We start from the raw sequence: 15240 nt of genomic DNA, 5'->3' as shown, positions 1-15240 counted from the left end.
ACGTCAGCATCTTGGTGGCAAGAGTTCCCTTTTTCTCTCTCTTTTAACTTACAACTAATTGCACATCCATAACCAAAAAAAAAAAAAAAGCACTTCCGTATACGGTACCAAGACACTTGAGAGATCCATACTTCTGTGCACCTGAAAGGGGGTGGATTGGACCATGGAGGAGGCGGTGGAACAAAAGAAGTGGTGGTGGATCTGGCAGGTTTCTGGTTTTCTGCAATGATGGCAGGAAGGCAGCAGCCAGTCCACAGCAAGCAGCATGTCCTTTCCGACAGAGGAGGTGGAGAGTGAAGGTGTGAATGGGGATCCACCTGGCCATGCCTCCTGCAGCTGGAGGCACCAGTTGCTCTCTGAAGAGAAACTGCAGTAACTGGGGGGATGCAAGGGAAAGGGAAGTAGGCAGACAAAGAGAACTGAAGGAAAGCAACTCTTGCTGCCTGCACTGGAAGGCAAGAGGACCCACTCCTGGACCTCTGGGACCCTCCACTTAAGTGCCCCCTACCAGGCCATGGGCACATCCAAAGCCCCAAGTGCTAAGTACACACCTATCCCCCTGTCCTTAACCCCCCACCCTTTGCTTTTTTTTAATGCACACACTCACAACCTTAGCAGTGGTGAGTCAGCTTGGGTAAGAGAAACTAAAAACTTGTGCCATACCACCACCTTCTGGAAAGCTAAAGGAAGGCTCCTAACTACCAACCTATTGAACTGTTAGAATCAAAGAAAACAAAACCTTGCCTAAATAGGAAAGGCATTCACTACTTCAAATGTGGCAGCAGAGCACTTCTGACCAAACACCATGAAAAATCATGGAAATACAGTATCACAAAAAGAAAACAAAATTTTCCAGAAACCAAATATATGGAATATTGTGATCTAACTGATAAAGAATTTAAAATAGCTGTTATGAAGAAATTCAGTGAGCAATAATAAAACTCAGAAAGTCAATAAAATGATCTCAGGAATAAAATTAGCAATCAGAAATTCTAAAGAAGAGTTTGAAATTCCAAAAAAAGAACCAAACAGAAATTCTGCAGCAGAAGAACTCAATAAATGGGAGGAAGAATGCATTAGAATGCATTGGAAATAGAGCAGATCATATGGAAGAGAGAATTAGCAAGTTCAAGGATAGAAATATAGAAATGATTCAGGTGGAAGAGAAGAGAGAACTAAGATTTTTAAAAATGAAGGAACCCTATGAAAACTATCCCACACTATTAAAAAAGCCAAAATAAGAATAATGAGCATCCCAGAAGGAGAAGAGAGGGAAAAGAAAGCGTATTTAAAGAAGTAACAGCTGATAGGACCAGCCCTCTGGTATAGTGGTTAAGTTTGGTGTGCTCCACTTCAACAGCTCAGGTTTGCAGCTTCGCATCCTGGACACAGATCTACACTACACATCAGCCATGCTGTGGTGGTAACCTACATAAAGGGGAGGAAAATTGGCACAGATGTTAGCTCAGGGCTAATCTTCTTCAGCAAAAAAAAAAAAAAAGAAGAAGAAGAAGAAGAAGAAATAACAGCTGAGAATTTCCCAGACCTGGCGAAGAACCTGGATATACAAGTTCATGAAGCTAACAAAACACCTTATTTTGTCAATGCAAAAAAACCTTCTCCAAGACACATTATAGTAAAACCGTCAAAAGTCAACAATGAAGAAAGAATTTTAAAGGCAGCTAGGGAAAAATAGACAATAACCTACAAAGGTACCCCCATTAGGCTACCAGCAGGTTTCTCAGCAGAAACTCTACAGGCCAGGAGAGAGTGGAATGACATATTCAAAATACAGAAAGACAAAAACTGCCAGCCAAGAATACTCTATCCAGCAAAGTCATCCTTCAGATATGAAGGAGGAGTAAAGACTTTCCCAGGGAAATGAGCTGAGGGAGTTCACGACCACTAGACCTACTTTACAAAAAATGTTGAAAGGAGCTCTTCAAATTGAGATGAAAAGACAAAAGTTCACAAAACTCTGATTAAGGTGATAAATAATCAGAATCAGAATATTGTAACTCTTTTTCTTAGAGTAATATATTAAACTCAACTATAGCATAAAAGTTAAGGGAAAAGAGCATTAAAATAACTATAACTACTACAACTTGGTAACAAAATCACTGCATAAGAAGACATAATTTGTGACATTAAAAATATAAAAGAGTAAAAGGATGGAACCTTTATAGGTGAATGAAGATACATTCCTATCAGCAGAAAAAAGACTATTTTATATGAGATGTTTGGTGTAAACCTTATGGTAACTACACAGCAAAATCTAGAGCAGAGGCTTTTTACATAGAAAAAGGGGAGACTAAGCAAATCACTATGGAAAATCACCAACTTACAAAGATAGTCAGAAACAGAAGGAAAAAGAAACAATGGAGAGCCAAAATAACCAGAAGGCAAAAGATAAAATGGCAGTAGTAAATCATTACATATCAATAATCACCCTAAATGTAAATGGATTGAACTCACCAACCAAAAAGCACAGAGTGGCTGGATGGATTAAAAAACAAGATCCAGGTGCCAGCCCTGTGGTGCAGCGGTTAAGTTTGCACTCTCTGCTTTGGCAGCCTGGGGTTTGCCAGTTTGGATCCCAGGCACAAACCTATGCACCACTTATCGAGCTGTACTGTAGGAGGTGTCACACAAATAAAATAGAGGAAGATGGGCACGGATGTGAGCTCAGGGCCAATCTTCCTCAGGAAAAAGAGGAGGATTGGTGGCAGATGTTAGTTAATAGATTCTGGCTAATCTTCCTCAAAAACAAAACAAAACCCAAAAAACCCAAGATTCAATTATATGCTTCTTATCAGAGACTCATTTCAGCTCTAAAGACACACACAGGTTCAAAGTGAGAGGATGGAGGATGATATTCCAAGCAAATGAAATGAACTGAAGGCAAGTATAGTCATACTTAGACAAAATAGACTTCAAGCCAAAAAAGGTAACAAGGGACAAAGAAGGTCATTATATAATGATAAAGGGGTCAATACATCAAGAAGGCATAACGGTTGTAAATATATATGCTCCCAACACCCAAGCATCAAAATATATTAAGCAATTAATGGTAAATCTCAAGGGAGAAATAGACAACAGTACAATAATTGTAGAGGACTTCAATTCCCCACTATCAGCAATGGCTAGATCATCCAGACAGAAAATCAACAAGGAAACATTGGAATTGAACCTCACTTTAAAACAACCAGATTTAATAGACATAGATAGAGCTTTCACCTGGCAGCTGCAGAATACACATTCTTCTCAAGTGCACATGAAACATTCTCCAGGATAGATCATATGATAGGCCACAAAACAAATCTTAGCAAATTTAAGAAGATTGAAATCATACCAACTATCTTCTCTGATCACAATGGAATTAAACTAAAAATCAACAATAAGAGGAAAATATATGAAAACTAAATAATAGTTCTAAACAACTACTGGCTCAAAGAAGAAATCAAAATGGAAATGAAAAATTATCTCAAAACAAATGAAAATAGAAACATATCAAATACTGGATGCAGCAAATGCAGTTATAATATAGCAATAAATGTATATATTAAGAAATCAGAAAGATCTCAAACAATCTAACTTACACTTCCATGAACTAGAAGAAGAACAAATTAATCCCAAAATTAGCAGAAGCAAGGAACTAATAAGGATCAGAGCAGAAAGAAATGAAATAGAGACCAGGAAAACAATAGAGAGGATCATAAAACTAAGGGCTGGTTCTTTGAAAATATAAATGAACTTGACAAAGCTTTAGCAAGACTAGCTAGGAAAAGAGAGAGGACTCAAAATGAGAAACAAAAGAAGAGACATTACAACTAATACTACAGAAATACTTAAAATCATAAGAGACTACTATGAAAAATTATATGCCAACACATTACATAACCCAGAAGAAATAGACACACTTCTAGAAACACACAACCTACCAAAACTGAATCAGGAAGAATGAAAATCTGAACAAAACAATAATGAGTAAAGAGATTGAAACAGTAATTTAAAAACTCCCAAAACAGAAAACTCCAGGACCAGATGCCTTCACTGGAGAATTCAACCAAACATTTAAAGAAGAATTAACACCAATCCTCAAACTCTTCCAAAATATCAAGGAGGAGGGATCACGTCCAAACTCTTCTATGAGGCCAGCATTACTTTGATACCAAAGCCATGTAAGGATACCACAAGAAGAGAAAACTATAGACCAACATCCTTGATGAATATACACGTAAAAATTCTTAAAATATTAGCAAACTGAATTCAAGAACACATTAAAAGGAATCTATGTCATGACCAAGTGGAATTTATCCCTGGGATGCAAAGATGGTTCAACACACACGAATCAATAAGTGTAATACATCACATCAATAAAATGAATGATAAAAATCACATGATCATCTCAATAGATGCAGAAAGAGCATTTGACAAAATACAACATCCTTTCATGCTAAAAACCCTTAACAGACTGGGTATAGAAGGAACATACCTTCAACATAATAAAGGTCATGTACAACAAACTCACAGCTAAGGTTATACTCAATAGAGATAAATGGAAAATGTTTCTCCTAAGATCAGGAACAAGGCATGGATGCCCACGCTCACCACTCTTATTCACTATAGTACTGGAAGTTCTAGCTAAAGCAACTAGGCAAGACAAAGAAATAAAATTCATCCAAAGCAGACAGGAAGAAGTAAAATTGTTGTTATTTACTGATGATATGATTCTATATAGAGAAAATCCCAAAGAATCAGTCAAAAAGCTTTTGCAATTAATCAATGATTTCAGTAAAATTGTAGGATACAAAATTAACATGCAGAAATGAATTGCATTTCTTCACACTAATGATGAAGCATCTGAAAAAGAAATAAAACCATTCCACTCACAATAGCATCAAAAGTATAAAATACTAAGGAATAAATTTAACCAAGGAAGTGAAAAATCTATATAATGAAAACTACAAAGACATCAAAATGGCCAAGAGACGCATGAAAAGATGTTCAACATCACTAACCATCAGGGAAATGCAAATCAAAACTACAAGGAAATATCACCTCATACCTGTTATAATGGTCAAGATGACAAGAGACAATAGGTGCCGGGAAGGAGGTGGTGAAAAGCGAACCCTATACATTGTTGGTGAGAATGTAAATTGGTCCAACCACTACGGAAAATAATATAGAGGTTTCTCAAAAAATTAAAAATACATCTACCATATGATCCAGCAATTCCACTTCTGGGTATATACTCAAAGGAAATAAAAACAGGATTTCAATGAGATATATGCACTCCTATGTTTATTGCAGCATTATTCACATTAGCCAAGATACCTATCAATAGATGAAAGGATAAATGGAATATTATTCAGCCATGAGAAAGGAAGATATCCTCTCATTTGCAACAACATGGATGGATCTTGAGTATATTATGCTAAGCGAGGTAAGTCAGACAAAGAAAGATAAGTACTCTATGACATCACTTATATGTGGAATATAAAAAAGTTAAGCCTGTAAAACACAGAGAGTAAAATAGTGTTTCCCAGGAGATGGGGGATGAGAGTGACAGTGCTTAACTTGTAATGAGTAGTAATTAAGCTGTAGAGATCTAAGGAACAATATAATGACTACAGACAATAATATTGTACTATAATTATGTAATGTGATAAATATCACCATGTTGGCATTCAGATTGCAATATAGAAATGTAACAAAGTAACATGCTGTACACCTTAAACTTGCACATTGTCACACATCAAATTTATTCAAAATAAAATAAAGGAGAGACTAAGCTTTAGATCTACCTATCAATGTGTGAATTTGGCCGAGTCAAAAAGCCCCTCTGTGAGGACTGGGCTAAATGGTTCCTAAGAACTCTTCCAACTCTAATATTTTATTTCTTGCTGATTTTCAATGCAAAGATGTGAAAATCAAGATTAAGTATGTTTAAATAGAAGAGAGCAGTTTTCCTCAAGTATAGTAGAGAGTCCATACCAGACCTGACTTAGAAAAGGAGAAGGCTGATTGGGAAAGGATCTAAGCTGTGCGGTTCTCTGAAGGATCCAATCAAGAATTTCAGTTTAACTCCAGGAAACAGCCTTTCATAGGCCCAATAATTAAGGGAAGACTAAGAAAATGATGTGCCAAACTCTGTAAGGTACTTCTATATAGTATCTCATTTAATCCTCACAATGGTGAATTTGTTATCTCCATTTTACAAGTGATAAGATAAAGGCTCAAAAAGGTTTGGTAATTTACCCAATATCACAAACTAATGAACTGTAAAACTGAGATTTAACAATGGTATTCATGATCCCACTCAGTACAACTAGAAACTTTTGGCAAAACAAAATGAACTCCCCACCCAACCAGCTGAGGAGTTGAAAACTAGACAAAAGCAGGCAGAATGTGAAGGGGAAGCAAAGTTTGGAGAGACATCTGCATGGGGATGAGTTTCCTGTCCTTTTGCTTTTCCACATTGCTCTGCCTCAAGAAGAGGCCTCATTCAGAGAGCGGCACAGGAAGCTAATACTTTGATGAAGAACCTGCCATCCTTCCAGCCAGAGAAACCATAGAATGGAACCTGAGCATCTGGAGAGTAAGGAAGAAATCCTGGAAGGATTAGAACAGCAAAAGGGGACCCTCAAATTCTGTACAGGAGCCCATACAAATCTTAGCCTAAACCATGAACTTCACAGGTGTGGACGAACATGAAGCAGCAGAACAAAGCCTGAGAGAACTAAACTGAGACATGAACACCATCCCGCTGAAAAGGAAACCAAATGTATATTCTTAATCTAACCAGATAGATGCAAACACAAAACTTCAATAGTCTCCACAGGATTCCACCAAGACTCAGAGCTGACACAACACCACATTCAAAATTACCCAACACGTAAATAACCAGAAGAATATGACTCATTCTCAAAACGACAGTCAAAAGAGGTAAAAGTCAGAGTACCTGAGGATAGAGCAATAGAAATTATCTAATGTGAAGAACAGAAAGAAAAATAATTTGAAAAAATGAAGGGAGATTTAAGAATTGGTGAGACACTATTAAATGTCAAAAGTATCATATATATTTATGTACAGAGTCAAAACTAGTAATTACATAGAAGTAAGTGCATAAAAGATGAGCAAATGCATGAAAGATCTGAAAAGTACTAATCAACCATCTTTATCCAAGTGATATTTATAGAACAGTGCATGCAAGAACTTCAGAATACATATATTTTTCAAGTTTCCTTGGTATATTCACTAAGATAGGCCATATACTGGACCATAAAACAAATCTCAATATATTTAAAAGGATAAAACACATACCAAGAATACTCTCTGACTACATTTGGAATTAAGTTAGAAATCAATATCAAGATATCTTGGAAATGCCTACTACCTGCAAATTAGTAATACCGAGGGTTAAAGAAGAAATCAGGAGAGCAATTGGAAATATTTTGAACTGAATGGTACTGAAAATACAACATACGACAATTTGTGAAAGGCAGTTAAGCAGTAATTAGAGGGACATTTACAACCTTAAATACCTATCTTAGGGAAAAAAATAAGATAAAGTAAACGACCTATGTATCCACATAAAGAAGTCAGAAAAGAAGAGTAAATTAGCCCAAGGTAAGTAAAAGTAATAAATTAAATAATAATAAAAAAAAAATAGCAGAAATTAGTGAAAGAAAATGGATAATACAGAAGGTTATAAAAGCCAAAATTTGATTCTTTGGAAAGATTACCAAAATCAACACATCCCTAGTTGGAATAAAAAAGTAAAAAGAGAGAGAACACAAATCATCAACATTAACGTGAAAAAAGATGTTAACACCAAAATTCCTATACACAAAAATGATAGTAAATACATAGTAATAACTATGAACAACAAATTCAATAACTTAGGTGAAATGGACAAAGGTATTAAAAAATACAATTTATCCAAATTAACACAAGAAGAAATAGAAAATGTGACTAGCCCTACAGCTATTAAAGAAATTTACTGTTTTATCAAAAACCTTTCCTAAAAGAAAATTCCAGACCCCACTAGTTTCATTAATGAGTTCTATCAAACATTCAAGGAAGAAAAATAGAGATGGAATAAAGACTGCCAACTTGGTTTATGAGACCAGTATAAACCTCATACAAAAACCTAACAAAGACATAATGAATAAAAAAACTTACAGGCCAATATCACTTGTAAATATAGATATAAAAATTCTTAATAGAATGTTAGAAAATTAAATCAAACTATATATATATGTATGTATATATATGATAACATATCATGAACAAATGAGGATTATTCTAGAAATATGAAGTTGTGGAAACATTTGAAAAAAATCAATTAAAGCAACCCACCATATTAATATTATAAAGCAGAAAGTTTGGAAATAGGAAAGTAACACTATCCCTATTTGCAGTTGATATGATTGTTTTCACAGAAAACCCAAAGCAAACTACAAAATAATTTCTAGAACAAATAAATTTAGCAGTATCAAAGGGTTCAAAGTTAATATAAAAAAATAACTGTATTCTTATAATTAGGGACACACAATGGAAAAATAATTTGCTTTCTAAACCCCACTTACAATTCCACCAAAAAATTATCATACTTAGGTGTTCAACCTTTCTCTACACAGAAAACTACAAAACATTTGTTGGAGAAATTAAAGATTCAAATAATAGAGAGATGCACTGTTTATTGATTGAAAGACAATGATTTTAAGATGGCAGTTTTCTCCAAATTTACCTTTAGAGTTAACAAAATCTCAATCAAAATTCCTGTAGATATTTTTTGGCAGAAATTGACAATTGTAAAATTTATGTGGAAATGCAATAGACCTAGAAAAGCCAGAATAATTTTTAAAAAAGAAGAACTATATTGAGTAACTTACTCTACCTGATTTCAAAATTAATTTAAGGTTAATGGTGATTAACATAAATCATCACCAAAAATCAACATATTTGTGAAAAGATATATAGACATATTTATTAATGGAATAGAACAGAGAGTCCTGAAATGAACCCACACACATATGATAAAATGATTTTCCACAAAGATGCCAAAACAATTCGGTAGGGAAAGAAATGTTTTTTCAACAAATGATGATGGAATAACTGGATCTCTATATGGGGAAAAACATAGCTATTACTTTACACCGTCTACAAAAATTAACTTGAAAGGGGTCACAATCCTGGTGTAAAACCTAAAACCATAAAACTTTTACATGAAACAAAAGCGATAAGCTTTGTGACCCTGGAGTAGTTAAAAGTATCTTACATAGAACACAAAAAACATAACACATATGACTTGTTACACTGGACTTCACTGAAATTAGAAACTTTAATTCTTCAAAAAATTCCATTAAGAGTTCGAGAATACAATCCCATTTACAATCACAACAAAAAGAATAAAATATCTGGGAACAAATTTAACCAAAGAAGTGAAAGACCTGTACAAGGAAAACTGTAATACATTACTGAAAGAAATTAATAATGACATAAAGAAATGGAAAGATATTCCATGAACGTGGATTGGAAGAACAAACATAGTTAAAATGTCCATACTACGTAAAGCAATCTACAGATTCAATGCAATCCCAATGAGAATCCCAATGACATTCTTCACAGAAATAGAGCAAAGAATCTTAAAATTCATATGGGGCAACAAAAGACCCCGAATAGCCAAAGCAATCCTGAGAAACAAGAACAAAGCTGGTGGCATTGCAATCTCTGACTTCAAAATAGATTACAAAGCTATAGCAATCAAAACAGCATAGTGCTGGCACAAAAACAGGCACACAGATCAATGGAACAGAATTGAAAGCCCAGAAATAAAACCACAGATCTGCGGACAGCTAATCTTCGACAAGGGAGCCAAGAACATACAAGGGAGAATCAAAAGCCTCTTCAATAAATAGTGCTGGGAAAACTGGACAGCCACATGCAAAAGAATGAAAGTAGACCATTATCCTTCTCCACACACAAAAACAGACTCAAAATGGACCAAAGACTTGAATGTAAGACCTGAAACCATAAAACTTCTGGAAGAAAGTATAGGCAGTACACCCTTTGCCATCAGACTTAAAAGGATCTTTTTGAATACCATGTCTACTCATACAAGGGAAACAAAAGAAAAAATAAACAAGTGGGACTTCATCAGACTAAAGAGCTACTGGAAGGCAAAAGAAGATCAAGACGAAACAACAACCCACCAACTAGGAGAAAATATTTGCAAATTATGTATCTGGTAAGAAGTTAATCTCCATAATATATAAAGAACTCAGGAGCTGGCCCCATGGCCTGGTGGTTGGGTTTGCGTGCTCTGCTTTGGTGGCCTGGGGTTTCTCTGTTTTGGATCCTGGGTGCAGACATGTCGCTGCTCTTTGGGCCATTCTGAGGCGGCATCCCACATAGCACAGCTAGCGGCACTCACAGCTGGATTCTATGACGATGTACTGGGGGGCTTTGGGGAGAAGAAAATAAAAAGAACTCACACAAATGAACTACAAAAAACAAACAACCCAATCAAAAAGTGGGCAGAGGATGTGAGCTGACATTTTTCCAAAGAAAATACGCATATGGCCAGTAAACACATGAAAAGATGCTCAACATCACTAATCATCAGGGAGATGCAAATCAAAACTACACTTAGATATCATTTTACACCCATTAGAATGGCTATAATTACCAAGACAAAAAATAACAAATGTTGTAGAGGTTGTGGAGAAAAGGGAACCCTCATCCACTGCTGGGAATGTGAACTGGTGAAGCCACTTTGGAAAACAGTATGGAGATTTCTCAAAAAATTAAAAATAGAAACCATATGTCCCAGCTATCCCACTATTGGTATTTATCCACAGAACTTGAAATCAACAATACAAAGAGACTTATGCATCCCCATGTTCATTGCAGCATTATTCACAACAGCCAAGATGTGGAAGCAACCCAAGTGCCCATTGACTGATGATTGGATAAAGATGTGGCATATATATATATACAATGGAATACTACTCATCCATAAAAAAGGACGAAATTGTCCTATTCGCAACCACGTGGATGGAACTTGAGGGCATTATGTTAAGGGAAATAAGCCAGACAGAGAAAGACAAACACCATATGATTTCACTTATATGTGGAATATAAACAAACTCATGGACAAAGAGAAAACTTTAGTGATTACCAGGGGCAATGGGGATGGAGGGTGGGCATAAGGGGTGAAGGGGCACATTTATATGGTCTCTGACAAATGTTAACATACAACTGAAATTTCACAATGTTATCAACTATTTTGACCACCACAACAACAACAACAACAATTCCATTAAGAGAAAGAAAATACAAGCCCCAGATTGGGAGAAAAGATTTGCAACACATATCAGGCAAAGAACTTGTAGGTCGAATATATAAAGAAATCTTACAACTCAATAAGATGGACACACTAAAAAATAGACAAAAGATTTGAACATAGCCATTAAGCACGTAAAAATTTGCTCAGCATCATTAGTAATCAGAGAAATACAAATTAAATCCACATGAGGCAACACTGCTCACCTATTGGATTGGCCAGGATGTACAGCAACTGGAATTTTCACATGTTGTGGATGGTAATGTAAAACACTAAAACCGTTTTGAAAAATGCTTTGGCAGTTTCTTTAAAAAGTTAAACATATACTTCCCATATGATCCTCCCATTCTACACATAGGTATCTAACACAAGAGAAGTGAAAAGATATGTCCAAATAAAGCCTTGTACATGAATGTTTATAGCAGCCATATTTGCAATAGCTTAAAACTGGAAACAACCCAAATTTCCATCAATAGGCGACCAAATAAACAGAATAGTATTTCTATACAGGTAATCGGTGGTCTAGTGATTAAAGATTTGGCGCTCTCACTGTGGCCCAGATTCGTTTCCTGGTCATGGAACCACATTACACACATCTGTGTGTGGTCATATTGCCATGGCTGTGTGTTGCTGTGATGCTGAAAGCTACGCCACCAGTGTTTCAAACACCAGCACAGTCACCTATGGTGGACAGGTTTCAATGGAGCTTCCAGACTAAGACAGACTAGGAAGAAGGAACTTGGCCACCCACTTCCCCCAAAATTGGCCGTGAACACCCTATGAATAGCAGCAAAGCGTCATCTGAAACAGCACCAGAAGGTGAGAGGATGGTCCAAAAATACTGGGCAGGGTTCCACCCTTGCTGTGCAGAGGGTCACTCAGAGTCAGAATTGACTCAACAGCATTAACAGCAGAAGACATGTAATACTATTCAGCGATAAAAATGAAGTTACTTATATACACAAAAGCACGGATAAGTCTCAGAATCAGTATGTCCAGTAGAAAAAGCCAGACAAAAAGGAATACATGCTGGATGGGTCCATTCAGACAAAATTTCAAAAAATAGAAATTACTCTATAGTGACAGAAGGCAGGTCAGTGGTTCCCTAAGGATGAAGAGAGGAAAGCATTACAAAGGGGCCAGAGGAAACTTTAGAGGGTGATGGAAATGTTAGTTATCTTGATTGTAGAGATGGTTTTGGTGGGTGTATACATATGTCAAACCCAACAAATTGTACACTTTACATATGCACAATTTATTAAAAATCTATTATACCTCAATAAGGTCCATATGAATTCCAAATCAATATTGTCTTTCTATATCTAATAATTTTTTGCCAAAATTAAAATATACTGTTACTATTTTCTGAATAAGTTTCATGCTCTCAGGAGATAATTTCTGCAGAAGCTCACCCAAATGTTCTGGCATTATTTCCATTTTTAGAAATCAAATGTATATTTTATAAAAAGAAAAGAAATGCAAGCCAAATAATTCCTTATAGCCAGCCTCTTACAAAGAATAATAATACAAATCTGTATTTCTTCTTACTAATTTTTAAAAATTTATTTTAACAACCTTGGCCATCCATCAGCTCATAAATAGGCATTGCTAAGAATACGATACTTCATAATTTATTTAGAAACATGAAGTGACATCACTCTCTCCCTCTCTCAACTTCTGGGCTACAGACAACAAAATCTCAAGTGGCTTCTCTGCTAATTGTTGAGTTTTACTTTCTTCTTATAGGGATTTTTCTGCTTATCTTCTCATCCTTAAGAGCCAGGTAAGAATACCAGTGAGCAAGAAACATAGACAGAGGAGAGACATATGAAGACACTCAGAAAATTATTTAGGGAGAACTGGGAAATGTCAAAAAACTCTAAATCCCAGGTATTTTTGACCTGTGCTTTTGAGGTTTTATGTTGTTTTCTTTAGTACACACCGGAGACCCTGAAGAGTATTGGCCATGTACTCCTGCCGCGACAAGTAGCTCTAAAAGGCTTCCCCGGGCCCATGTTTCTGCTCTTTTTCTTTGTTTACTCTGTAGTTTTCCACAAATACATATCTATTTTTCTGATTATAAAGGTTATATATATATAGTTTATATGAATGTGTTATATGTATATATACATGTAGTTATTTATTATGAAAATAAGATGATACAGAAATGTATAATGGGGAAAATTTAAACTCTGTATAATTTCACTAGCAATTGTTTGGTATATACCTCTTCATTTCTTAATGCAATTTTCTGGTTTTGTAAAACAATATATATACACACATGCATACACCCTTTATCATTTTTAATTTTACAGGATGAGATAAGACTATATCTCCTGTTTTTAGTTTCTTTCTTTTCATTTAACAACCTGTTTTGGGGATTTCTCTGTATCTGGACATAGATCTGTCTTATGCTTCATATCAACTATTTGGTAGTCTATTGTATGCATCCTCCAAAATTTATCTAATTCATCCCTTATTAATTGAGGTTGTTTAGAATTTTTTGCCGTTGTGATAAATGCTGGAATGAAGATGTGTATGTATGTATGTGTGTGTGTCTTTGCATACTTGAATGACTATTTCTGTGTGATTACTATACAATAGGAATTGCTGCATCAAAGAAAACACATTTAAATTTTAATAAATATATTTAACTTGCTTTCAAAAATGACTGTACCAATTTACATTTCCACTCATACTAAAAGAAAATGCCCATTTCTCCACATCACTGTCTAATTGTTTAGGTGTACAATGGACAATTGAGTAAAGGTAAGTCATTGTCTTCCTTTGTGCCTTTTACACAAAGTTTAAAGTAAATAAAACTCTGCAGATAAAATGCCCACTGCATTGCATACTTGAACTCTACAGAATCCATAGGTGATTATGCTAATGTCCAAAGGATACCACACATGCCCTGAGATGTAAGTGGATCTCGCCTGTACAATCAGTTCTAGAGCACTAAATGATCTTTATCTTCTTGCTTCTTTCTTTTCCTTAAAGTGTATTTCACATACCAATATATAGAAGAACCACCAAATTCCATATTTCACATAACAGTACATGAGACTATTAAATTTTGCTTTAACCTTTCATCCTTCTAACTTTTGACAAACACAAAAGAAAGGATTCAAGTAGTGTTATTTCATCAGCTTCTCTGCTGGACAACGATGTCTTTGCTGATGGAGTGGAAACACTTTACCAGCCCATATTCCATTGTCTTCCAGAAGCTATTCTGAATGAGAGCCACTGCCATTATGTGAATAAGTCATGCATGATCCCTGGGTATATTATCAGCCCCTTGTGGAACATTTTTACCAATGATGAAATGTTATTGTTGTCAGTGTCAGACATTCAGTCTTTATCAGTCTCCTTCATGACAGCCCTCGTTATTCAGGCGGACTTGGGACAACTTCAAGGTGAGAACTTTCAATACAAGGTCAAGTGGACCAAATTTCTTTCCTATCCACTGCTCAACCATTTCCTTTCCCTTTCATCGTGACTCACTAGATCAACTCATCTTTCTTGAGGATTGCAGTGGGAGGAGTGCAATAGTAAATTCATTCTGCTGGGATCCTAGAACCATTTACAACTTTTCACTGTGTCTTCCCTGGAGACTTTAATTATGTCCTTAAATGTTGACACACATCCTCATCCACAAAATTCCTGTGGAAGCTGTGCTATGCATTAAAAACACTTGTGGGCTTTAGAACCAGAAATAATCTTTCAGATTTCAACAATACGAATTTTGGCCAGCTACTTAACATCTCTGGGCCAGAATTCTCATCTCCAAAATGCATCAAATGCTACCTGTCTTGAAGAACTACTGTGAGATTTAAATGTGATAATGTATATGCAAATACCTTGCTCATTATCTGGATTGTTACAAG

Source organism: Equus caballus, chromosome 19 (genome assembly GCF_041296265.1).
Source record: "Equus caballus isolate H_3958 breed thoroughbred chromosome 19, TB-T2T, whole genome shotgun sequence".
Lineage (NCBI taxonomy): Eukaryota > Metazoa > Chordata > Mammalia > Perissodactyla > Equidae > Equus > Equus caballus.
Note: the sequence above shows the minus strand (reverse complement) of the source record.